Source organism: Canis aureus, chromosome 29 (assembly GCF_053574225.1).
Source record: "Canis aureus isolate CA01 chromosome 29, VMU_Caureus_v.1.0, whole genome shotgun sequence".
Taxonomy (NCBI): Eukaryota; Metazoa; Chordata; class Mammalia; order Carnivora; family Canidae; genus Canis; species Canis aureus.
Genome location: NC_135639.1, coordinates 14,943,632 through 14,970,726, shown reverse-complemented (window position 1 = coordinate 14,970,726; position 27,095 = coordinate 14,943,632). Strand labels below are relative to the sequence as shown.

The 27,095-nt window shown below is 34.4% G+C and overlaps 1 protein-coding gene across 1 annotated transcript in view; it reads left to right on the top strand.

Annotated features, from left to right (window-relative positions):
• ATRNL1 (attractin like 1) overlaps positions 1–27,095 on the top strand; it is a 786,052-nt gene that overhangs the window by 479,832 nt on the left and 279,125 nt on the right. The window lies entirely within an intron of this gene.

Genomic DNA, 27,095 nt, shown 5'->3' with positions numbered 1-27,095 from the left:
ACCTGAAAACTCAAATTCCAAGATCCTGTACCCATATTTTCATTATAACCCACCTTCAAAAATTGCCAAACTTGTGTTCCTTATATATTTCATCTATAGAAATATTTTAAATTATCTTTCTCAGACATTAAATAATGTTTTTAATAATTTTTGAATTACCATTAAGTATATAATTTTAGTGCTCTTCTAGCATACAATAAATTTTAAAAAGTAATAAATGTGAGAAATGAGTTAAATCAATATGATTAAATCTAATAAAATACAAATTGAAGAACCTACATTATTTCTAGAGTAATATCTGTAAGATAGGTGACAAAGACTTCTTCATATATACAGACTCCAGTATTAAGAATAAGATGATTATGTGCAGACAGCTTTTGTTTTCTTGGCCCTGTACCTCACCTGTTCTTTTTTATTGGTTGATCCTATTTCAGGAGAAAGTCTCTTTACATTAGATTAGACTGTATACCAGCCACATGGTTTTCTGTCATACTAAAATTTCAAATTTAATAAATGATCAGAAGCAATCTAGATTCTGTAATAATAAATCATAATATAGTTCATGGAGCTTGGCTAGATGGCTCAATTAAATGAAATTTCACCTAAGTATATTGATAGGAGTGGGATATTATTTGGTGTGAGTGTGATGTGTACTCTTTGATCAGTAGCTTGAGCTTATTGTGATTCTCTGGAGTATATTGAATAATTATATACTGTTAGAAATATTTTATATTTTGAGGGTTTTAGGTGAAATACTTATTTGAGAATACCATGTAGTTTATAACTTTAGATGCTATTGCTCATAATAGAGTTTCAAAACAGCAAAAATAGTTATTATTTAAATGGTAGGAAAAGATAAATTGCAACTACCTGAATCATTCCAGGGGTAGAATTATTGACTTGATGGGAAATTGATCTTCATATATCATAAGAAAGAATGCTCCAAATAAGACAAGTCATTTTACCGAAAATCTTATTAACTTAAGAGAAAAAGAAAACAGTTAATATATCCTTGACATTAGCTGATGAAAATTAGATTAATTTGTGTTAACATTTAGAGTAAATGCAATTTTTTAAACTAGTTTTCTCTTTATTGCCTTGATAGTATAAGTCAGGGTCTGTGTCAAGTGCTTTACATACATTATCTCATTTAATTTACACAATAACCCTATAAAATATTATTTTTTCTTTTACCAATGAGTAAACAAAGGTTCAGAGAGTTTACATAACTTAATTTGATCAGGAACTCATAACTGTGGGATGCTTGGGTGGCTTAGCAGTTAAGCGTCTGCCTTCAGCTCAGGGTGTGATCTTGGAGTCCCGGGATCGAGTCCCACATCGGGCTCCCTGCATGGAACCTGTTTCTCCTCCCTCTGCCTATGTCTCTGCCTCTCTCTGTGTGTCTCTCATGATAACATAAATACATTTTTTTAAAAAAAAAAGGAACTCGTAACTAGTCAAAACAGGACTTATCTGGGTTAGTCTTCGAAGCCAAAGTTCTTGACCATTCTGATGTGCTGTGTATATGTGTGTGTGTATATATATATATACACACACTCATGCACACACATGTATATCATAATCTTGACAACTTGTAACATTTTACTTATACTTTAAGTATAATATTTATATATTCATAGTAAACATGGCAATATCTGTTTATATATTTTAAATGCATTAAAAGAATATTTATATAGTACCTATTATTATGCCTAGAACAGCTCCAGGCATTATGAGTTTCAAAATGTATAATAAGCTGTCTACTCTCAAAGGAATATTCAATCTAGCTAGAAAAGAGTGATGTAAATAAATAAAACAGAGATGGTATACTTCAAATTGTATGGCATCTATTATTACATAATGGGATGATATGCAAAAAGTATGTTTGCTAGAGATGGTAAACCCTATAGGAGTTTTTTAAAAAAGAGTTGAATGTCATATGTCTTTAGGAGAGCTTTTTGGAGGAGGTAAGAACTAAGCACTGAATGGATATAAAATATTTGAATTGATTTGGATTCACAAAGTAGCATGCTGAGGTACATCTACTTTAGGATTAAGGTTTCTCTTAAACTGAATGATACCAAGCATTTTCTGGTTCTGAAGGTACATATAACGCAGTGGCCCTATATATTTCTCTGATGTAGCCAAGGCAGCTTATTTAGAATGCTGGCACAGATCTTGGTTGATTGATCATCTTTCTGCTTGACCCATACCATTTCCATACAACTCCTGTTTTGTTCTGGAGGATCTGCTCTACCATATTTCCATCTTAAGGCAGCCTTCTTACCATAACATTCTGCCCTGGTTTCTGTTCTCATTAAGCCTAACTTCTGGTCCCATTACCAATGTTGTCCATTGAAGGGATGACTGACTACTCACCAGCTTCAGTGTCCAACTGCCCCAGCACTTGCTGACTCCCTGTACTAATCTACGGCAAGCCTCACAGTCAGTAACATTTTGGTCTCCATGACAGCAAAAAAATATCCTGCACTTGTGTTTTAGTAGCAGGAACAACTTCACCATGACAAAAGCATGGCAAAGAAAGACAGTGAATTGTCACACCATTTAAAATCCCAAATGTCATTTTCTTGCTGTGCTGTTACATATGAGCAATTATAATTTATGAGGATAGTATGTAGATTTTAGGTAATTTCTATTTCTAATTCTCTATGTGTAATACAGATATAGATATATATGTATATGTATACAAATATTTTTGTTCAAGATAGTGAATCATTATTTTGCTTATTAACTTTTTATGTCCTGTCATCACGTATAAATAAGAATATAGCTTTGAAACAATTTAATGTTTTCCAGTAAAAAAAATCCAGGCATAAAATAGTTGTGCATTTTTCAAATTAATCTATTTTTATCTTCAAGGTTTACAATCACTTTCCAATATATGAAAATTACCATATGAATAATTTGACATAAAATTTTGTTCTCTTCACATTTCAAAGTTTATTTTTAGATGTAGAAAAGATAAGTTTTTTTTTCTCCTTTCTACTCCTACAGTTAGAATCCAGACCACTTGCAGATATCTTACTGCTTACTTTTTTATTTACCTCACTGTAATTATATCCAGTGGTGAAATCTACAGGATCAAGGTCACCTTGCTCTGTGTCAAGCTACTCCACTTCTTCACTGTTTCTACATTTTAAAATACATATTATTAGACATTAAATTCTGAGTTTTTGCACATTTAATTTTAAAGCCATGGCTAAATTGGTTCAGTTTGGGAACATTATCCCAGAAATGTTATGTGTATTTGGTCATTTGACTACTGAATCTACAGACCAGATGGGAGAACATCTAATGGTTTCTCATTAATTCAGAGGATGCAGTGATAGAAACAATACGTTTGTTTTGGTGGCCAGCATTAAAATAAGAGCTATCAAAAAGCTAAAGACTGCTGATATGGGTGGAGGGACAGAAATTGGGGAGAGAAATTGAGGCATTATTTCTATTAGAGACATATTGCAGAGTCATGGATTATTAAAATTCTGAAGATACTGAAAGATCTAGTAAAAACTAATTCTCCTAGGCATGGAGAAAATAGGGTACCTGCCCAAGAGCACCTAACCAGTTAGTAATTAACCAAGGCTAGGACTCCATCTCTTTTCTCTCAGTACTTTTTGGCCTAATAACAAAACACAAACATAACTTTGTGTTTATGTACACCAACATTTGGGGGAGAATGTACAAGAAACTTTTAACATTATCATCTTTGGATAAAAAGATGAGTTTATCCTGTACTTTATTTATTACAACTTTATATAAAATATATGTGTTTATAATTTTAAGTGAATAAGCTTTAGTACATATAACTAGGATTCTTAGATTCCGCATTTTTCTCACTTTGAGATTTGAATCGGAAATCCTGAATCCAGTTGTATTGTATTATTTAACTATTCTCTGAACATCAGATACTTTTATTTTTTGGAACTCAAGAAAACAATGTTGTTCTGTAGAGCAGTAATTTATGTCCAGGTACATTTTCAATGTGAAAATAGCAATATTATTTTGAAAAATAATTATCTGTACTTTGAGTATTATAAATAATTATATTATTTGTATATTAAAATTATTATCTCTTATTAGTATTTGTATATTAGATTATAATTATTACATATAATTAAACATCTGATATAATTATGTATAATATCTTGCCTTACAGAAATGTTTCTGAGGTGGATGGGAAGTGCAATTTTGATGCCTAGGGGGTGTTTGGTAATGTCAGGTTACAGTTTGGTTTGTTGTAATTTGGTGCAACTGGCACTAGGAGTTGGGCAGTACGTAGGCCATGAGGGGAGAGCCCTTATAAAAGAGAACCTAGCCTGCCCCTTCCTTCTCCCATATGACGTTTCAAGGAAAAAGCATCCATCTAGGAACCAGGCTTTCACCAGTCTCTGAATCTGACAGCCCTTTGATCTTGGACTTCTCATCCTCCAGAATTGTGAGAAATAAATGTGTGTTGCTTATAACCTACCCGGTTTATGGTATTTTGTTACAAGCAGCCTGAACAAAGATGCCCCCTAGAGAAACTCCCCTGACTAGACTCAAATGGTCTCTTCTTGTTCACAGGGTCTCCTTTTTTTTTTTTTTTTTTTTTTTTTTTTTAAAGATAGATAGATTGATTGATTGAATTGACAGAGTGAGAAAGCACAAGCAGGGAGAGCTGCAGAGAGAGAGGGAGGAGCAAGCTCCCCACTGAGCAGGGAGCCTTATTTGGGGACTCTATCCCAGAATACCGGGATCATGACCTGAGCTAAAGGCAGCCGCATAATCAACTGGGCCACCCAGGCACCCCCATAGGGTCTCCCTCCTACCGTACCAAGTATGATAATGATGTCTCTCTTCCATTGTATTCTTCAGCTCCAGAATTTGGCTTCGTTCTTTTTTATGATTTCTATCTCTCAGTTGAAGTTCTGTTTTTGCTTGTACATTGTTTTTTTTTTTTTTTAAGATTTTATTTATTTATTCATGATAGAGAGAAAGAGAGAGAGAGAGAGGCAGAGGCAGGCGGAGGGAGAAGCAGACTCCATGCAGGGAGCCCAATGTGGGACTCGATCCCGGGTCCCCAGGATCACACCCTGGGCTGCAGGCAGCACTAAACCGCTGTGCCACCGGGACTGCCCTGTTTTTTTTTTTCATATTGTCATTTATCTGTGTTCTCCTGTCACTTGCTGAACTTCCTGAAGACAGTTATTTTTAATTCTTTGTTAGGCAATTTGTAGATCTCCATTTTATTTTTGCAGTTAGTTAGGAAAATTATTGTGTTCCTTTAGTGGTATCACATTTCCTTGATATTTTAATGTTATTTACAGTCTTGTTTTGCTTTCTTTGCATTTACAAAAATAGTCACTTCCTCTAGTCTTTAGTGTTTGGTTTTCAGAGAGAAACACCCTCACCATCAGTCCAGCCAAGGATTCTGGTGCTTTCTCAGGCCCTTCTTATGGATGTCCTCCCTCTACATTTCCTGTTCCCTCTTGGGGTTGGAGCAGAGAAGGATACTTAAATTTAACACCCTGTGTTTTCTCTTGATACTGCAAAATCAGGTCAGGTGCTGAGAGCCTCCTATTCGCTGTCTTTAGTGTGGTGCCCTGAAATGTTCCAAATGTGTTCTTTCTTCTAATTGAGCACAGTTGGACCAGCTCTGAGTATGTTCACTATTCATCTGCAAAGGTTTGAACTTGTTGCCAGTGGGTATACACACAAGAGATGGCCATGTGCTTCTGTGTGGGTGAGGCACATGGAGTGCTGGTGGTGTCCATGGACCAGTGGGGAGGGTCCACAGATAAGGCATCCCCTGTGGCGCATGGGGAGGGTTTTCCTGATGCAGTCTGTGAAATCTTTAGTAGCATCTGCATCCATTTAATGAACTGTGAGCCCTGGCTGCTGTGTTCCCAGCTCTTTCGGTCCCTCAGTTGTGTAGATCACCTCAGTATTTTGGGTAAGGTGAGAGAGAAGAAGTCATCTTGAGTAGCATCCTGTCCAGCTGGGGTAGCTGGGCACTGTCTACATGTTCGATGTCATGATTAATTTATAAAATCTATATTCAATTCTTTGAATCAAATTTTGACCAGTTGTTGCTTTTTTATTTTTAATGTGTATTTGGATTATTCATGGCTTCCTTAAATCCTATTACTTTGGTTTATTGAGAGTTGGGTTGGTTGGTTTGGAAAGGTGTATTTCTACAATTCCACATTCTGCCATTCTGCAATTAAAATATATTTCAAACTTATTATTTGGAAGTACCTTCAAAAATAATTGGTAAATCACATAAAGAACCAACCTCACTGCTTATAGTTATGCCTCTTGTTTTTTCCTGAAAAGATTAAAGAGATCTGAGTTTTCCAATATGGTAGCCACTAGCCACATATGACTACCTAATTTATACTTAATTAAAATTAAATAGAATTAAAAATTTAGTTCCTAGGTCACACTAGCCTCATGTCAAGTGCTCAGAAGCCCACGTGTTATTAGTAGCTATTATATTAAACATTGCAAATATAGAGTATTTCCAACATCACAGCAAGTTCTATTGGTGTGAACTAGTACATATCCAGATTAGCCATTTGCCTTCCTCACAGGTCTTCTCACTAGAGGTTTTAAATATTGCAATATTCACATCCACTTTTAAAGGGTAAAAATATTTATCAACACTAAAGATACTCCGGGTATTTTTCTGTCGGCTCTAAAGGAAAGTTCATTACTCAAACGTATTTTGAGTAAAATCTTAAATACATGCAGTTGAGAGACTATATATGAATACTTTGAGTGCTCGAATGTGTATATCTTGGTAGGTGTGGTAGATATATTCTTTATGCCTCTTCAGGTCCACTCTTCATCCCTTTCTGTCTCACTCTATGCCAGTTGGCCTCTTTGCCCTCCTTTTCCCAGTAGGTTTCACGTAAAGTATAAGATCAGGATATTTATGTCACCAGTTCCCACCTTGCAAGGTTCTATAGGCTGACTATATCCCACAACCCAAGCTACATCTGCCACCTACTATTGCATAACAAACAATCCCAAATTCTAATGGCTTAAAACAATATTTTTTTCCACAACTCTGTGGATTTTTCTCTCTCTGGGGAGTTCCTCTTTTCCATGTTGTATTGACTGGGATCACTTATGTGAGTGCATTCAGGAAGGATGTCATCTGGAGCCAGCACATGTCTGGGACCTCAGCTAGAGTGGCCAGAACAGCTGGGAGTAGATGGTCCTCTCTTTCAAGTAAGGTAGTCAGGTGCCTTTACATGGTGGATCGGAGGTTCAGGAGGTTGAAAACAGAAGTTTTTAGACCTCTTAAGGCCAAGGCCAGGAACTAGTACAGCCTTACATCCACTGCATCATATTGGTCAAAGCAAGTTATGAAATCAGCCCAGTTTCGAGGGGTGGAATGGAAATTCTGAATTGGAGAAGCAGCATGAGTACACAAAGATGGGAAGAGTTGCTGGTGGCTATATCCACCATACAAGTCATAGATCAGTGAAAGGGCTCTTTATAAAGACTCTCTTTCTTTCCCAAAAACCACTTGTTCCCTTTATCCCTCCAAGCCCAGGGGTGGTGTGACTCCCAGTTCTTACTAATCCCAAAGTACTGGTACTCTGTGAATTTCTTAAACTTGTCCACCTCTTGTTCAATATTTCTTTTTATTTTCCCCTAGCTTCCTGTTTCAGCGCATTAAATATTAGTAATACTACTTGTACCTGTATTTGTTGATAATTCCATTAATTTTATTTTTTAGCACTTATAGGTATCTAGGAATTTCCTCTACCCAATTTGCTTTACATTTAATTTTTACAATTTTTTACATAGATTTAAGCTTGAGAATGAATATTAAGTTTAACTAATGAGGTATTCATCAGACTTTTCACATATCACAGTTTGGCAACATCTACAATCTTTAGGGACAGTACTGGCAAATTCTAATTCCATGACTCAGTTCTATGTCGAGTTTCTATGTCAGTACATTAAAATGTCTACTGTTTTTCTAGGATTACATAAATCTATTGCTTTTGTGTCTTAAGCAATTCTAATACATTTCACTTTAACCTTCTAAATTGTCTGTGTTCCATAGAATTCATTCCCTTCACTATTTCCATCAATATTTCTTTTGTTTCCATCCTGACATAATTGATTTCTGTTTGAACACTTGAGGTTTAAAACAGCTGATCACATGATCTTTCAATCTTTTAAGGATCCAGGAGTTTCAAAACTAAATTTCAGTGTTTCCCTCAGATATACTGCTTTCTTGGTATTAATTGTGTTAGAATTTTTTTTAACTAGCTTTCTATTCAAAAAAGAAGGCTATTCCCTTCTGAATTTACATTAAAAATGGATTTTCATATGATTACTTTATAAATATTTGTGTTATATTACATTCCTTTAAAATTTGTTTTTGATTCTGATTTAAAAAAAAAAAAGTTTTTAGCTACCTTAATTAAATTGGACCACTACCCTGAGACTTAAGGAAGCATTTGTACTAAACTATTTATTGATATTTATGTCATGTCATTGAAAGTCTGAATTTTTGTTTCTTGTTCATACTGCTAATAGAATGTAATAGTAGTCTGGAGAATATACAATGTTTATAAATGGGGATGTAACAGATACACACCAAAATTTGGTAACTAGATAGAGGAATACCAGGTTTCTTTATTGAGATCATATCACTATGGTATTTCATTGCAGCTATAAGACATTTGTATGACTTACCATAAGGTAAATGCTAACTTTGCAACATGTATCACTTTTGTAACTGACATTCTATGTTCAGGTTCATTGTGTTCCTGACATATTCCCATCATTTCCTTTCATGAGAGAATCTCTTCCTTGTGAACTACAGTGACTTTTTTATTGACATGATACAAGTGCAAAAGCTTTCCAGTAAAGCATTACTTTGTAACAATAGGCCAGACACATTCTGCCAAGCAATAAATCATCTATATATTCACTGGAGCACAAAAATATTTCAGCGATTTACCAGGTAAAATTGATATTTGAGTAGTGAGATTTTGATTAAATGCTCTTTCTTCTGCAGCTTTGGTAAAATTTCAGGTATTTAATTTCCATATATAATTTTATTTGTGAACTCCATATATACATTATTATGTTTTTCAACTGAATTTCCAGCTGGATATAAAAACTGAGAACAAGAAGAGGTGTTATTACTTAGAGGTGTTAACAGTTCTTCAATTTTATAACTTGTCATTTCATTTTCTTTTGCCTTTGAAATGCGTTATACTCCTGAAAGTGTTCATATTTGATATATGCAAAAAATAATTTGAGAGGGATTATGCTAATATAGTGTTAAAACACATTCTGAAGCCAGACAGCCTGGGTTTTTAGTCTCAGTGGTGACCCTTCCTTGCTTTCTAACTCTGTGCCTATTATTGTCCCTCTCTATCCTTTAGTTTCATCATCTTTAAAAATGGGAATAGTAGGATAATACTACTATTATTAGTATTAATAATACTAATTATTAATAATACTTCATAGGTTGTTATGAGGATTAAGAGTTAATATACGTGAAGTGTTTAAATTTGTGGATGTCGTATAGTAAACTCTATGTGTTTGCTACCATTATTGCTACTGAAAAAAATGAAGACACATTTGCTTTAATCAATGAACATAATTAGTTTCAGTCGTTGTTGTTAATTTATTTCAATTTCCCTACAGCGAAAAAGAGTGCAATGAATTCCCTTGCCATTATTTGATATTTTAAGTTGTATTTTTCATGTTTATATATGAAATGTCCCATGCTGTTTCACAATATGTTAGATATTGGGAATTTAATAATAATTTGTTTGAGTGATGTTTCCACTCAGAGAGATTCTAACACCATCCTAACCAGGGAAAGTAAATTGTTGTCTTAGCTAATAATAAACAAGTAGTCTCTTTAAAATCACCCCATTCTGTGGGTGCCATGGATATATTACTCTTTAAACATGCTAATAGTTGATATTTTTCTTTTTCTCACCTTTATGGGAAATTAAGTCCTTGTAAAGATATATTTCTTTAAGAGAGAGAGGAAGAGCCCTTGCATTTCTTGAGTGAGTCAACTGAAATACAGTAAAATGAACAATGAAGGAGAAGGGAGAACACCTGAGTTCTGGCCCTAGCTCTGCTTCGACAACTGTATGATCCTGAGTTGATCTCTTACCTTTGTGACTTATAGTTTCTTTACTAGCCAACCCTGTGATTATTGTAAAAATCAGATATGAAAATAAGTCAAAACATTTTGGATACTATGTAAATAAAAAGTAGTAATATTAATTTTTTTAGAAGCAACTCTGCCCTGATGAAGAGGTTAAGGATTAAGCTGATTTTTAATATGCATTATGTAGAAGTGAGGTTAGGATACTGCAGAACCATGCTGATGTTCATGCTTATGGAGAGGGAAAATAATTATTTCTAACCAATTCTTAGAGTGGGACAGCAACTCTCAGAACTGAGTGATGGTAAAGCACAGGCTGCCTTTGACAGAAGTGATAGTTACTTAATCCTTCCAGATTAATGGTGTCCAAAAGATGATTTAGAAGCCTTATATTTGCCCAAAAGCTTTTGAGAAATTGCCTATCAAATGTTTTTCTATGGATTATCAATACATGATAAAATTAACAGAGTTCAATCATTGCTCCTTTTCATCCTTATTCATTATGGTGGGGATGTTGTTAATGGTTGTAGGTAGTAGCCAAAAAGAAAGAAAAAAATAATAGCCAATCTAGGTGCACATAATATGAAACAATTACCAATTATCTGAATGCTGTATAAGAAAAAGGAAAAATATTTATATTATATTGACAAGTATTTATTGTGCTACACATTTGGTGGAGTTACAAAGATGATCCTTGTCTTCAGGATCCTGTTGGTCTACTTGAGAAGCAATGTACTAAGGAAAGTATCTATGTTTCTCCTTCCCAAATAACTAAAAGAGATCCATTATTATCTTCATCAGGATGTGGGGTAAAGACAAAGATGAGAGCTTGGGTAGTTGAATATGGGGAGGGGAAAGCACAGAAGACCACTGACTCAGTAGGGCCAGAGAGAGCAATTGGGACAGTGGTCCTTTGGAGCAAAAAGTTTAAAGAAAGTTGTTTATGAAGTTTGGTTTTAGGTAATAATATAACTCTTCTTCTTATTCCAAAGAAACAGCCACTGAACTTTTATATTTTACTGCAAATTTTTTTAGTGAGTTCATGGGTACTTGTTATTTTTAGATGTGATATTGATGCTGAGAGTAGCCATAAGGTAAGAGGACAAGATGGCTCAATAAATCTCTGCATGCAGATTTATTTTAAAAAAATACATAAACAATGCCACCAGATTTTTATATAATGTTCACTTGAAATACAATTTTTAAATGGTATTATTGGCCACAACTTCTAGACAAGTCAGTGATTGACAGATCTAAGGACAATATAATTATATGACATATATTGTTCTTTTTATGATAAAGACTATTACCACATATGAGAGTGACACCCAGGAATTACCTGGGTGTTTTTATATCATCTGATGTTAACAATAACTTGAAACATGGTGAATGCTGATATGTTGATATCTTCATTTTTAAAGATGAGAAAAAGGGGGTGTGGTTGTCAAGTGATATGCCTTAGATCACAGCCCAGAAAGCTGCAGAGCTCAAATTTCACCTGTCATTGACTCCAAAGCCTATTATTTTTTTATGATTTTATTTATTTATTCATGAGAGACACAGAGAGCGAGGCAGTAAGCAGAGGGAGAAGCAAGCTCCTTGTGAGGAGCCCAATGTGGGACTCTATCCCAGGACTCTGGGATCACAACCAGAGCTAAAGGCAGATGCTCAACCACTGAGCCACCCTGGCATCCCTAAAAGCCTATTATTTTTCCAACTTACTATGTTCCTTTGGGAAGAACACAACTTATTTGATGCATCTCCCATTAATTCTATATTTATAATCTCATAAATCAAACCTTAAATTACATCATTTTAGAATCTAGTATATAAAAAAGAGGAACAAATTTGGACTGGAACAAAGAAAATAATTAAGAGGATAAAAATAACCCAGGGCAATAATATAACTTAAGCAAATTTAAGCTGAATATTGAGAAGTTAAGAATATAAACATCTTAGATTTTCAAAGCAATAGCCTTTCTTATTAGAGACTTTATTTTATGTAAAGCATAAATTACTAAAATACAACAACAACAAAAATAGTCATTTGTAATTATCCCCAGGTTACTGAATTATTTATATTGGCCATTTTTTGTATTTGTTAAATTACTTTTGATCTGTGTTCCTATCTCATTTTGTGTCAGGGTTTGGGGGAAAAAGAAAGAAAAAGAGAAAAGAAATCCTATCCTGGACCTTCATACACGTTGAAGTTTGTGTTCATAGTAAATTAAGTAGTCTTATTTGTTCAGTTTATGATGCTTTAGTATCTTTCGACCACTCACACCACATCTTGTTTCAGCAACTTAGTTTATTGCTAAGTCTTGCCACTTCTCGCTTTACTTCCTTACCATTTTCAACTATTTTATTTTTCTGATGAGGAGAAAACAGCAAAGATGATCTTCCTGACTTGAAGGTATCCCAGAAATTTGTATTAATTATTTCCTAGTGTTGAGTAGAGCATATAGATATTGAAGTGTTATAGGACATTGTAATTCCTAGCAGGTGTTTGGCATGATACAAGAGAAGTCAGAGTTTATTTTTATTTTTTTAAAAGATTGCTATTTATTTATTTATTCATGAGAAAGAAGAGGCAGAGACACAGGCAGAAGGAGAAGCAGGCTCCATACAGGGAGCCTGATGTGGGACTTGATCCCAGGACTCCAGGATCACACCCTGGGCTGAAGGTGGCGCTAAACCACTGAGCAACCCAGGGATCCTGAAGTCAGAGTTTAGGATGCTTATTTGAAACAATAGTTTCAAACGTGAGTGATATAATGGCCTACCCTTAAAGGAAGTAAAAGAAATGTCACCAACCTGTGGCTGACTTAGGTTTATTTTTTATTCTTACTTCTATGAATATAAACATTAAATTAGATATAATAAATTACTACTCTTATAAAGTTATGAAATCAAAACTAAAATGTCTTTAAAAATTTAAACAAAATGAATACCCCAAATAGAAATTCTGATGAAGAAATTGAAGACTTTCTATACTACTTCGCCCTGTCACAATTTGTCCATTCCTCAGGATTTGAATACAATGCTACCGCTTCCAAGAAGTCTTTCTTTCTTTCTTTTTTTAATTGAAGAATAGTTGACATACAATATTATATTAGCTTTACATACAAGAAGTCTTTCTTAATCATTCTGAATATAATTAAATGATCCCACTCCCCTAAACCCCTATAAAAATCACACATATTTCTTTTACATACTTACCAAATGGCATGTTAATTATACTTTATAAAATAAAATATTTTATGTGTATATCATTACCCTACTCAATTGTATATTCCTTGAGAACAAATACATCTTATCTCTCACACCATAATGCTTTTTCACTTACTTATTCTTTATTATAAAATTAATACAATTTCATTTTTGAAATTTTGGAAAATATAACTGCTTAAAAGGAAAATCTTAATCACCTATAGGTCCAGAGACAGCCACTACTAAAATTTTAGAGCATATCTTTTTATTCTTTTATTCTAATTGTCACAAAATGAATGAATAACTTAAGAGTTTTTAGTAAGGGTTAGTATGTAAGGATATGTATGTATGTGTATATATATATATATATATATATATATATATATATATATATATCTTTTTATCCATTCAACCAATGTTTTTGGTGATCCTACTAAATATCAGAGTTTTTTACCTAACGAAATTTAGGATCATGCTATGAGTATGATTTACTATTTTGTTATTTGTATTTATCATTATATTATCAGCACTTCCCCATATAATTAAATATTTCAAGATATATATTTTATGATTATATGCAATTATAGATAAGTATCAAGTTCTCTATTTTAATAACTATGCAATTATGGATATATTATAACCTCATTCTATTTTTATATACATTTGTCTTGTGTAGATTAGTATCTTATCCATAAATATTTCTTGAATAAATAACTTGAGTTATATTTTAAGGTTATGTGTCTGTGTAAGGATTTATATGTATGCTTATATTGTTTTCATCATTCAGTCAATACTTTTGGAGATCTGATTGGGTCAAACATTGAGTAATGTCTGGCAAAACAGAATTAAATATAATTTCTGTACGACAGGGGCACTTAGATATTTTAGAGAGAAAGACAAAGGAGCTGATGACAATTACAGTGCTATTAACAACAAATCCAGGTTAAGTCCACCTTGCTTCCTGACTTGCATAAGACTATTAAAATAAACACTCAAAACTGAGACAATTAAAACTAAAGGGTACAGAACCCACAACAGGACACATCACAGCTCACCATATAGCTCATTACTTTCTTTCTCCTTCCAACCTAGAGATCCAGCTCTGGGATCAGTGTTCTAGGCATAAAAACCTTTTTGTGATGAAGCCACAAAGATTTATGAACAAGCTGTTTTTGAACTAATATCAGATGCCTTATTTCCTATTAACACTTTCTTCCCCATTTCAAATGCCCTTGATTTTAGTTTATCTTACAGGGACCTAGAAATTAATTTGTAGTTTCTCTCATGCACATTAATCATTATGTGATCACATCTAAGATATTTACTAATTTTAATTAATAAAAATTAACACAAGACACAACTTCTAAGCAATAAAGGGTATTAAGAGATTGAAACTCTCAAATCATTTAAAACCTACTACGAATATGGAATGGTATATGTAATAAGTACAGTGATTCATTGATTCTAACACGTATTTTTTGTTTTGTTTTGTTTTTTTTGCTGCTTATTATATACCAAGCTTTGAGCTAGGTCCTAGAAATATAGCAATGAGCAATAGACACGTTTCCTACTCTCATAGAAGTTATATTCCAGTGGATTATAGAAGTGTACACAAGATAACAAATTTTAATTATAGCTTAGTTTTTCAATTTGTAATGCATTTTTCTTAGTTAAAATGTATAAACAGTTTGTTTATAAAAACATCTTTTTTACCATAATTTTTATTGAAATATAATTAACTCACAACATTGTATTAGTTTCAAGTATACAACATATTAATTCAACAATTCTATACATTACTCAGTGCTCCCCACCATGTATCTACATACATTATCACAATATTATTAACTGTATTCTCTATGTCATATTTTCCAAATTTAAATCATTCACATTGAATAAAAGTTGTAGTACTAGAGACTCACTAGAATTTAACTATTCCTGGAAAAATGTATATCAAGAATCAAGTTGAAAAGCATGTGACATTCATTTTTTTACCCTAGAATGAGACCTGGAGCACTCTTGGCCCCATTCATATCTTAAGACTCCCAGAAGCAGAAGCTATTCTAGTGATAGGTGTCGTGCAAAGGCCGCTGGACTACAATCCCAGACAGGCATGGAAGTCTCAGTGACAGCAGCATTTTCTAGAAAACAGTGATAGAGGAAATGGAATTGTAGGAGAGGCCATTTATATGCACTACTGATTTTTAAGTCAAGTATAGTTTTATTAAGATCAAGAACTATATTCAGCTAAGTTCTAGCTAAAGTAAAAGTAAACCAAATGAATATAACCAGCACTAACATTTGTGACAGACTTTCTTTTCTAGTAATAGCCACCATATCTCCTAGCTCACATGCCCTTCTACAGTGTGACCTTGCTACTCTCATATCAGCAATGGAATCATTCTTCTCCCCTTGAATGTGGACTGGCCTTAACAACTCACTTATAACCATTAGACAACAGTAGAAGTGATGCTTCTTCCTTGGTGTCCTAGTCTCTTGGAACACTTGCTGTCTGGATGCTTCTTTTTGGATGCTTCCTTTTGGGAAGAGCCATGGTGTTAAAAGTTAGACCACATGAAGAGGTCACATGCAGGCATTCCAGTTGACACACCCACTTGAGCCCAGTTACATGTCATTCCAACCTAGAACCAGGTACCTGTGAGTGAAATTCTCTATGTGTAAAGAAGAAAGCAAAGTGATATTTGGTGACCAGAATGATACATGTGACAGAAACAGTAATATTCACTAAATATTCCATGTGTTCTCCCAAATGTCTAGGCCACTTGCAATTAATTAGGGACAAGTGATTAAACCTGAAAAAATAGGCTGTGAGCAGCAATGATAAATGTCACTTCCTGGCTATAGCAGACATGATCAATGATGCATTAGCTGATATTTAGATATACTGAATCCTTAGGTTATTTTTGGAGTAGAAACACCAAACTATTCTTGAATAATATACTTTCTTCATTTCTCATTATTCCATTTTATTTAATCACTCATTCTTTCCACTTACAGAACTCCTACTGTGTGCCAGACAAATGCTGGAAATACAGAGATGAATAAGACACAGTTCTGTTCTCAAGGAGCTTAGAGTCTTATGGTGAACTTTTTCTAAATGCTTTAATTGCTTACTTGCCACTTACACATTTTCTTCAGAAGAAGTATTTGAAAGTCTAAATTATTCAACCTAGAATGCAAGGACTTTCCAATATGACCTTAACTTATCATACCTATATTATTTTCTGTTAACACATTACAACCACACAAGAAATCTCATTTTCCGGAAAAATGGCCTCTTTTTATAGACTTTTATGATTTTGCATATGCTGTTAATTTTGCCTAAAACCATCTAAATTACCTCTATTTATAAAAATTGAACCCACTCTTTATAACCTAATTCAAATACTACATCTCCATGACATATTTCCTGACCACCTCAGTAAATGTGATACATTTTCCTCTGAAACCTCATTGACAATTTGAGCACATTTCTTTGTACTCTGGCCCCACTACACAATAGTGTATCCTTGAGAACGGGACCACTTACCTATTTCTGTATCCTATATGTCACTTAGAATGAAATCTTCCACACAGTGAGTATTCAGCAGCTATTTATTGATGTGAACTGAGTTGAACACAGCAACTTGATTTCACCTGCATCATTTGTTCATGAACGCATCATGAATCTTACAAGTCTAAGAGAAAATGTGATATAATATGAGCATACAAATGGAATTCCAGGTACTGTGCCTCAACATTATTGTTATAAAAAGAGGATTGCCATGTTAAAACTTACCAAATGAAGAAAGAGAAAAAGACTTGAAATGTCAACATGCTTTAATAACACCATAATCCTGGGGCACCTTGTGGCTCAGTGTTTGAGAGTATCCCTTTGCCTCAGGTCATGATCCTGGGATCTTGGGATCAAGTCCCACATTACGCTCCCTGCGGGGAGCCTGCTTTTCCCTCTGCCTATGTCTCTGCCTCTCTCATGAATGAATCAATAAAATCTTTTAAGAAATAACACTGTAATCCTATAAAATATAATATCCATAAATCTAAACTTATTATATAAATCTGACCATTTATTTAATGATTTAATATTAATAAATAAATGCTTCCAAATCATCAAATTTCGCCTCTAAGTACAGATATTTGTAGAGTGACAAAAAAGATATGCTTAGCTACATAGATGATCTATTCTGGCTTCAAAATGCAATTAAACTTGGAAATTAAACTATGTTAACGTTTGGCATGAACCAACAGTGTTCCTAAGTTTCAGACTGAAAGTCTTATTCTATGTCCATATTGGACCATATTATTTACTTGCTTCAGCCAAACAGACTATTCAAGAGATTCTATTTTGCCTTATGTTCTTGTTCCTCTGGAAATACACAGTAATGAGGGTACTTTTAACAGATGCTCCTCTAGACATATTAACTTCCAATGTTTACTGTTCATTTTACTCACAACCGCTATTTTTATTGCAGCAAACAAGAGTGGTAAAATGCAGAAGGTCAAATGATTTCTATTCCAGTACCTATAGTGATTATACACCTGGCCAAATGTCATTAATTAGGCTGTGCTAGCTCACACTTATTGAGTGCTCACCTATCTGCCAGTCAGCCTCGTAAATGCTTTACATACATTATTCAATTTAATTCTCATAAAAACCTCATGAGGTAGGTTATTGTTATCACCATCTTATAGATGAAAAAACTCTGGCACAGAGAGGTTAAATAACTTGCCCAAGGTTGAAAAGCTAGCAAACTTATAAACAGTGTGTTAGGATCCCGGTATCTCAGACTGTCTATCACCAGAGCTAGCACCCTTGGCAATGTTCTAAGCAAGGAAGGAAATTCTAAACCCTAAGTAGTTGCTCCTGTATAAATTGGGGCAAAAATTTGCAAATAAGTCTTTCTGGAAAGAAAATGCAATTGCCATTTCATTGATTGTTAACTAGTAACAACAAGTTCACAGAGCATTTAATTAATTTCCTGAGGATAATTGTTAACTTAGATGAAATTTACTGTGGCATGTGAAGCAATCCACAGTGACAATAAGGGAAGGTTGTTGTGATATACTGGTGTTACAAAAACTACAGAAATCAAGTTTTCCAAGTAATCATGGCTGGAACCAAAAATTGTTTCAAAGACATTGTACATTTTGTTAGAGTAGAACACAGGTTAATCTATTAAAGATATAGTAAAAAAAAATATTTCTGTAGAAATATATGTTAATTGAGCAATAGCTTGGCTTAATAGTTTATACAAATTTTAGTAGAATTATTTGTCAGTTAACTAAGTAATCCTTTTTTGGCAACTTCACATACAGACAAGAATGATATATATGGTAGATTAATTATATATGATCTAGAGAGAGTAACGGAGATCTCTGTCTCTAGCTCATCCATATTTTTACCTATTTATAATTCAATAAGTATGAAGATGAGAACACAACCCTGATTGTTCCAACTTATGATGTGCCAGTTTATATCATGTCAAATATATTTTTTAAAGGAAAGGTGTTATGATGTGTCAGTGTTCATCCTTCAGTTGTAACAAATGTATCACTCTGGTGGGGGATATTGATAATGGAAGAAGGTATATATGTTTGGAGAAAGAGAGTATATGGGAAATCTCTGTACCATCCCCTCAACTTTTCTATGAAACTTTAGGATCAAATAAATAAAGTCTTCAAAAAAAAAATAAAATAAACCTACACTTTTATAGTCAATTAACAAACTCTTTAAAATAAGGCAAAATAAGCTGACACTTTCTTTTTTTTTTTTCTGACACTTTCTTTTTAAAGATTTTATTTATTTATTCATGAGAGACAGAGAGAGAGAGAGAGACGGAGACATAGGTAGAGGGAGAAGCAGCCTCCATGCAGGGAGCCTGACGCAGGACTCTATCCCGGATCTCCAGTATCCCGCCCTGGGCCAAAGGCAGCGCTAAACCACTGAGCCACCCAGGCTGCCCAGCTGATACTTTTATAGTCAATTAATCTATAATAAAGGAAAACAAGAATATATAATGGGAAAAGAGTCTCTTTAACAAATGATGTTGTGAAAACTGGGCAGCTACATGCTTAAGAATGAAACTGGACTACTTTCTTATGTCATATACAAAAATAAACCAAAATGGATTAAAGATCTAAATGTGAGAACTAAAACCATAAAATCCCTAGAAGAAAACATAGACAATAGTCTCTTTCACATCAGACATAGAAGCGTTTTCCTACATATTTCCTTCAGCAAGGGAGAGAAAAGCAAAATTAAACTATTGGGGCTATACCAAAATAAAACACTTTGGCACAATGAAAGAAACCAACAAGAAAATAAAATGACAACCTACTGAATAGAAGAAGAAATTCACAAATGATGTTCCAATAAAGGATTAGCATCCAAAGTATATGAAGTACATATACAACCCAACACTAAAAAACCAAATAATTAAATTAAAAAATGAGCAGAGGACCTAAGTAGACATTTTCCTGAACAAATTATATAGGTGGCCAACAGACACATGAAAAGATGCTCAACATCTGGGAAATGCAAGTCAATACCACAATGAGCTATCACCTCACATCTGTCAGAATGGTTATAATCAAAAAGACAAGAAATAATAAGTGTTGGTGAGGATATCAAGAAAAAAGAACCTCATGCACTGTTAGTGGGAATGCAGGCTGGCACAGTCATGTGGAAAACAGTATGAAGTTTCCTAAGAATTAAAAATTGAAATACAGTATGATCCAATCATTCCACTACTGAGTAGTTACTCAAAGTAAATCCAAACACTAATTCAAAAAGATATATGCACTCCTATGTTTATTGCAGCATTATTTACAATATCCAATATATGGAAGCCAAGTGTCCATCCACAAATGAATGGATAAAGAAGGGGTCCTGTATATACACACACGTGTGCATGTGCACTAAAATATTACCCATAAAAAAGGATGAAATCTTGCTATTTGCAACATGGATGGACCTAGAGAGTATAATGCTATGTGAAATAAGTCGATCAGAGAAAAACAAATACCATATGATTTCACTCATAGGTGGAATTTAAGACACAAAACAAACAGAAAAAAGACAAACAAAAAACCCAGATGTTTAAATATAGAGAACACACTGGTGTTGGCCTCACCTCTGGCAACAGCCAAAGGTAAATGGGGGTGGGGTAGGTGAAATAGGTACAGAGGATTAAGAGTATACTTATGAGCACTGAGTAATGTTTAGAATTGTTGGATGGAACTGGAGGGTGTTGTGCTGAGTGAAATAAGTTAATCAGAGAAGGACAAACATATAGTCTCATTCATTTGGGGAATATAAAAAATAGTGAAAGAGAATAAAGGGGAAAGGAGAGAAAATGAGTGGGAAATCTCAGAGAGGGAGACAGATCATGAGAGACTCCTAACTCTGGGAAACGAACAAAGGGTGGTGGAAAGGGAGGTGGGCAGTGGTGATGACTGGGTGACAGGCACTGATGGGGGCACTTGATGGGATGAGTACTGGGTGTTATGCTATATGTTGGCAAATTGAACTCCAATAAAAAAAAAAATTAAAAAAAAAAAAAAAAAGATCAGGCCAAGAGTGAAAGCAACTACTTACATAGAGATGCCCTGTATGTGATTTTCGTTTACAGAGAAGCAAATCCAAGCATCATGTAACTTGCCATCTTTGTGGACCACTCTTAGAAATCAGTATCATGGCCAGGGCCAGTATCTGGTGGAGATTTCAACTACTGTGCCAAGTTCTCAGCTACTTTGAATAGTAATATTGGGGATGGGGATATTAGGGAAGAGAGAAGATTGAATAATCTAACCATGGACAAAGAGAATAAAAACATAGGATATAAGAGATTTTATCCTTGGACTAAGGAAAAAACAACAGACCCAAGAGAAGTCAACAGAGATAGCTCAGCAATGTTATGAGAATAGAGGTCAAGTGGGATTGATGGTATGAGAATAGAATCTCACACAGTGTATGCAAATAGAGGTCAAGTGGGAAATGACAATCAGTACAAACAGTGGGAGAGGGAATAAGGACACTCTTGTGAACCAGAGGAAAATAGAAGGAAAGGTAGTAGACATATATATGACCTCCTGCATCTATATTTAATGCCTAACTCACTTGAAAATAGTTCAAATGCCCTCAGAAAGACCTATAAATATACAATAATTAGGTCAATTCTGATTCTTTGGGAAAACCCAGTGAGCAAAGGTACTCCTATTAGTGGAGAGACTTTGGACATTGGAAGTCATAATTTCTATGTGGGCTTTTAAGGAAAGCACTTCACTAGATATGTATAAACATATTTTTGTGTTTTTTTGAATTTTAATGTATTAGCCCCTTAGACATTCTTTCTACTGAATAGTCTTTTCTGTATCATGCACATTGGAAACTAGTTTTCCATTAGATATTTAACTTTTACTACTCTAATTAACAAGGAATTAATTAAATGGATATAGTGAAAAAACAAGTGGAATGATCACTAACAGTAGTCTATTAATTCCATCTTTTATCAACAATGGATGTGAATCAATATAGGGTAAGTCAATCTCTTTCTTCCCATAAAGTTCTGTCTGGATTCATAAAATAGAAACTTTCACAAACATGTCCACCTTCTTGAGGAACTTCCATCAACAACTCCACCCTCTTGCTCCTCTGGAAGAGAGGAGAAGCAACTTACCTAATTGTTGAAATTGGGGTATAACGCACAGCTCATGCAGAACTTTGGCTAAGTCTTGAGAACCAACATGAGATTCTAAAAATGGAAAAGTTATGGATCTTGATGAATATCACTAAGCATTCCTATTACTCAGCAGGGAAGAAATGTGAAAAAGATATGAAAGTGACAGTTATTGAAGAAAACAGAAATATTACATGTTTATGCTCCAATAAGGTAAATTTGTTAGCATTTTTCTTTTTAATCTGAAATGGGATGTGTTATACATTAATCTCCAACTTATTTTTTTTTTCATGTAATAATATATCATTGGAACCTTTGCAGTTCACTAAATATAAATCTGGTTTCTTCTTTTTAATTTTGCTATAAGAGTTTGTGGTAAAGATTATTATTATTTATCCAACTATTCTGCTATTAATGTTCATTCAGGTTGTTTCCAGCTTGTTCTTTTTTGCCCGTGCAAACAACATTAAATAAATATCTTTTTTTCTTTACAAATAAAGAATTGTTGAATCATCATATTTTATACCTGAAACTAGTGTAACTGTATATTAATTATGCTTGAATAAAAATAATGCAATTGACCCTGAACAACATGAGTTTGAATGAACTGTGTGGGTCCACTTATATGCAGATTTTTTATGGTACTATAGATGTATTTTCTCTTCTTTATGATTTTAATAACGGTTTTCTCTAAATTACTTTATTGTAAGAATATATGGGATCCCTGGGTGGCGCAGCGGTTTGGCGCCTGCCTTTGGCCCGGGGCGCGATCCTGGAGACCCGGGATCGAGTCCCATATCGGGCTCCCGGTGCATGGAGCCTGCTTCTCCCTCTGCCTGTGTCTCTGCCTCTCTCTCTCTCTGTGACTATCATAAGTAAATAAATAAAAATTTAAAAAAAAGAATATAGTATATATACATAAAACATACAAAAATATGTGTTGATCAACTATTTATGTTATTGATAAGGCTTCCTGTCAGCATCAGTCTATTAGTCTATTAGAAGTTGAGGGAGTCAAAAGGTATTCATGGATTTTTGAGTGTTTAGGAGATTTGTATCCCCAATCCCTGCATTGTTCAAGGGTCAAGAATAGTACTCTAGGCAGCCATCACTAATTGATTAGATATAGTACAGGATAGCAAACCTATTTGCCATCCCTGACCCAGAATGCAGGTCCATTAGAGTCCTTTCCACTCTGTGCTGTAACTATGTGGTTGCTTCTATTATTCCACTGCTGTAGTTACTTGCTTTTGTATCTGGCTGCCTTACTAGCATATATAAGCCTCCGTGAGAATTGATCATGCTCTATTTATCTTCATTTTCTCAATATCCATCATAGTGTCTTATATATAGCAGGCATGTGGATAATGTCTGTTGAATCTACATGTATGCATAAGTAGATAAAAGAAAATTAGTTGATAAAGGATAATCAATATACATAATTAGTCTCATGGCATAAATGTTATGAAAGTATAGAGGATACAAGGGACTTAGGGTCTGGTCAAGGATAAAGATATGATCACAAGGTGGCAGCAACACATACAAGCTTTATTTGGGTTATGCTTTGACAAGTTTGCATATAGGTAGAAGTCCTTCAAGATAGGAGACTGTCTAAAATCTACCATGTGGGGGCCACTACCAGATGGGGCAGATGACCAGGAAACTCCTAGGAGATAAGGGGGAAACAGAGGGAGCCTACAAGTCTAAGTGATGTTGCTCAGCAGCACCTAGGGGATTCTCTGGGTCAGACCTCCAAAGGGCATCAGTGGCTTAGGTTCTTTACAGCCTGACATTTATTAGTAGCTTGAGGCTAGCAGATGTGTAACGTAGTTTCGTGTGGTAGACAAAATAGGCGAGCTCTAACCGACTAAGAATATCTGCTTATTTGGCCTCTGGTTAAAATTGGATGTGTTAAATTTTGAGTTTGGGGCTGGTGGGCCTTTGGGCTATGGGTCTCATCCTTCTGTGAAGAAATAATCAACCTAGTAGCTAATATACAGAGAGCCTCTTTGGCTTATTTGTGTAACAGTAAATAACCATGATATAAAATATCATAAGGGAGGTGGGTGGGAGATGAGTGAAACAGATAAAGAGGATTAAGAGGCATTCCATAATCAATAGATAACAGTACAAGAGAGACAGGGTAAGCAGAGTAAACACTCCCATCCAAGAATGTGAGGAATGTCAGACAAGCAGCTGGTTACCTGTCTGTAAGCTTTCTGAAAACTCACAGTGACTTTGAGGGTGAGGAATCTGGCTGGCTGTTGCTCCTCAGACCTTAGATGGACTCTCAGGAAGGTACTTCCTGTACCTGAAATAGAGGTTATCAAATATCCCTTAGGGCTGTGAAGCTTTTTCTTTTTACTTCCTGCTCAAAGAAAGTTGGAAGTCTCAGTGCAATTTTAAGTCTCGAACAGTAATATTATTTTTTTATTACAGGTTTGGCAGTACAACTCTCTCAGAAACTCATGGGGCTTCTTCTCTATTTGATTACAGTGAGTTCCATGTACCAGTAACCCTGCCCACAGTTTTTGTAGAGACATAATTCTCAGATCTGCTACATTGCCTTTTTCTTTTTTCTTTCCTCATGCCTCACTTTCTAGACTTAATCAGGGCTGAATTGAGGCTCTCTGACTTTTGTAAAAAGTCAAAGTTTTCCATCAGATCTTTGCTCTGAGTCAGTTTATCCAGCTGAAATATTTTAGAGTGCATCACCCCAAGCTAAAATTTGTCTGAAGTATCATAATCAACTCAACAGTTTTTAAAATGAGCATAAGCTATATCTTTAATGTAATCTTTGACGCTAGATTAAATTTTATGGGCATTTATCACTCAAAGACCTTCTCAGCTCTATTTCTTACTCTTTAGGGTCTATAGCGGTTAGTTTTCCAATATTGCAAGACTTTAGATTTTTGGACTCTCTATTCCATTTTATGTCTCTTTGCAAACTAATTCTTTACTGGTTAAAAGTCTTTTCTTAGTATCATGCCAAATGTAAGTCAACATATTCTACTAATGGTGTTTTCCAATTTCTTCCCTTAAATCTTAAACTTACTAGGTACATGATTTATTTTCCAATTTATTAAAGGAAATACTTAACCAAATGTTCTTCCACCAGATAACATGTATTGCCACCTGTTCAATTTCCAATATCAGTTTTCTCATAACCTGACTACTAATCAATGCCACATAGTTTAGATTTTTGTTACAGCAGTCTCCTACCCTGGTACAATTTCTGAATTTGGCAAGATAGGCTTTGTAATACTGAGATAATAGATTAACCTTGAAATCACAAGCTATAGCAAAGGCTTATTTCTAAAACCTGTAACATGTCTAATAGTGATCAGCAAGGGTCTTTCTTCCACATAGTAACTCAGAGACCTAGGCTAACAGATCAACCTCTAGTTTCTCACTGGTCAGTCAAAGCAGATGTAACAAGTGTATGGAGAATTTCCATTTTTGCTTTGGCCCAGAATAGGTGTCAGTTCCATTCACAACTCATTAGACAGAATTAGTTGCATGGCCCTGCCTAATTGCAAGATGTCTAGGAAACTTAAGGAGTCATAAGAAATATTTGATAAGCATTGCAGTTTCACCTACAAAGAAAAATTATTAAAGTATATAAAGTTATGAAAAATATAGATAAATTAAAGAATCTATGTATTTGCCAAATTTGTAGCTTCAGAGCTACTAGGAATTTTCTCTGTAGCCTTGGAATGTATTTTCAGATAAATAAAACTATGTTTCTTTCAGTTAATAATACACTTATTAAACTCTTTAAGGATGATATGGGCAAAAATTATAGAGTAGGTTCAAAAAAGAGATGTGTTCAAGATAGCTCCGTCTATAAAGTGTAAATCGTAGGAAACAAATGGTGTTTGAAGTGTATCCTTCAAAAGGCAAACATGTGAATACCATACTCTCCAACAAGCAGACCCTTAGGTGGACTAGAAAGTTCAGTTGTCTGAGCAAGTATAGCACTTTTTGTGTGTGTTTCAGAAGAAATGACTTACACTTATATCTAGATTTGAAGTCAGACATGGTTCTCTGACTCACTATTATGTCTATTAATGATGAGCCTTTGCAAATTACCAAAATGTACATGACATACCTCTTTCCAGACATGTAATGAGATTCTACAAGTACTACCAAAAGGATTATGATGAATCCTTACATATGAAATTGAAGTATTTACTATATAGCTGTCAATGTCAATTAATAAGATTACTAAAGAGACTAGATATGTTTGGTCCTTTATGCCATTTGTTAGTTATAGGCTTAGACCTAAAGTTAACAGATTAAAATTAATACAAAATAAATACTGGAAAAACTATAATAATATAATGTTATTCATTAAAGTATCACGCTAAGGATTTTTGCATGCATTATCTCAATTATTTCCATAATAATCCTATGAGGTAGTGAAATGATGGCAGTAAGGTTCCCCAACTGATCCAAGATCACACAAGTAGCAGAACTGGTATCCAAACCAAGCAGTCTGACTCTAGGGGCCATATCCTCAATTACTGCTGTCCACTGCTGACCCCATTGTATGATAGGAGGTGTTTGGACTGCATCACTGAATTGAACCATCTTGAGAATTTGTGTTGTTAGATTTCAATTCAATGGTCACCATGTCATAGTTGGCTAAGGGGAAGTTTTCAGGTTGCAGAGATCTTATTCTTACTCTTTTCGCCTACCCTCCTGTTACCCATTTAATATATTTACCCAAGTGAATGTACCTTTAAAAAATACTTTTATGTTATTTTAATATACCTCTCCACCCACCACCCTTTTGAGAACCCTGCTCTAGTTTATATGAGCAACTGTTTTTTCCAATGTAAGGGTAAAAGTGATATCTAAAATATTTCTGATCTCAGGAAGGCTTATCATAAATTGATTGTGTATAATGATGTTATATAAATTGATGTAATATATTGATGTAATTTATATTACATGTAAATGGTGAAGACTAAAGGATCGTGAAATGTAATATAAAGGTGAAGACTAAAAGACTAAAGGAC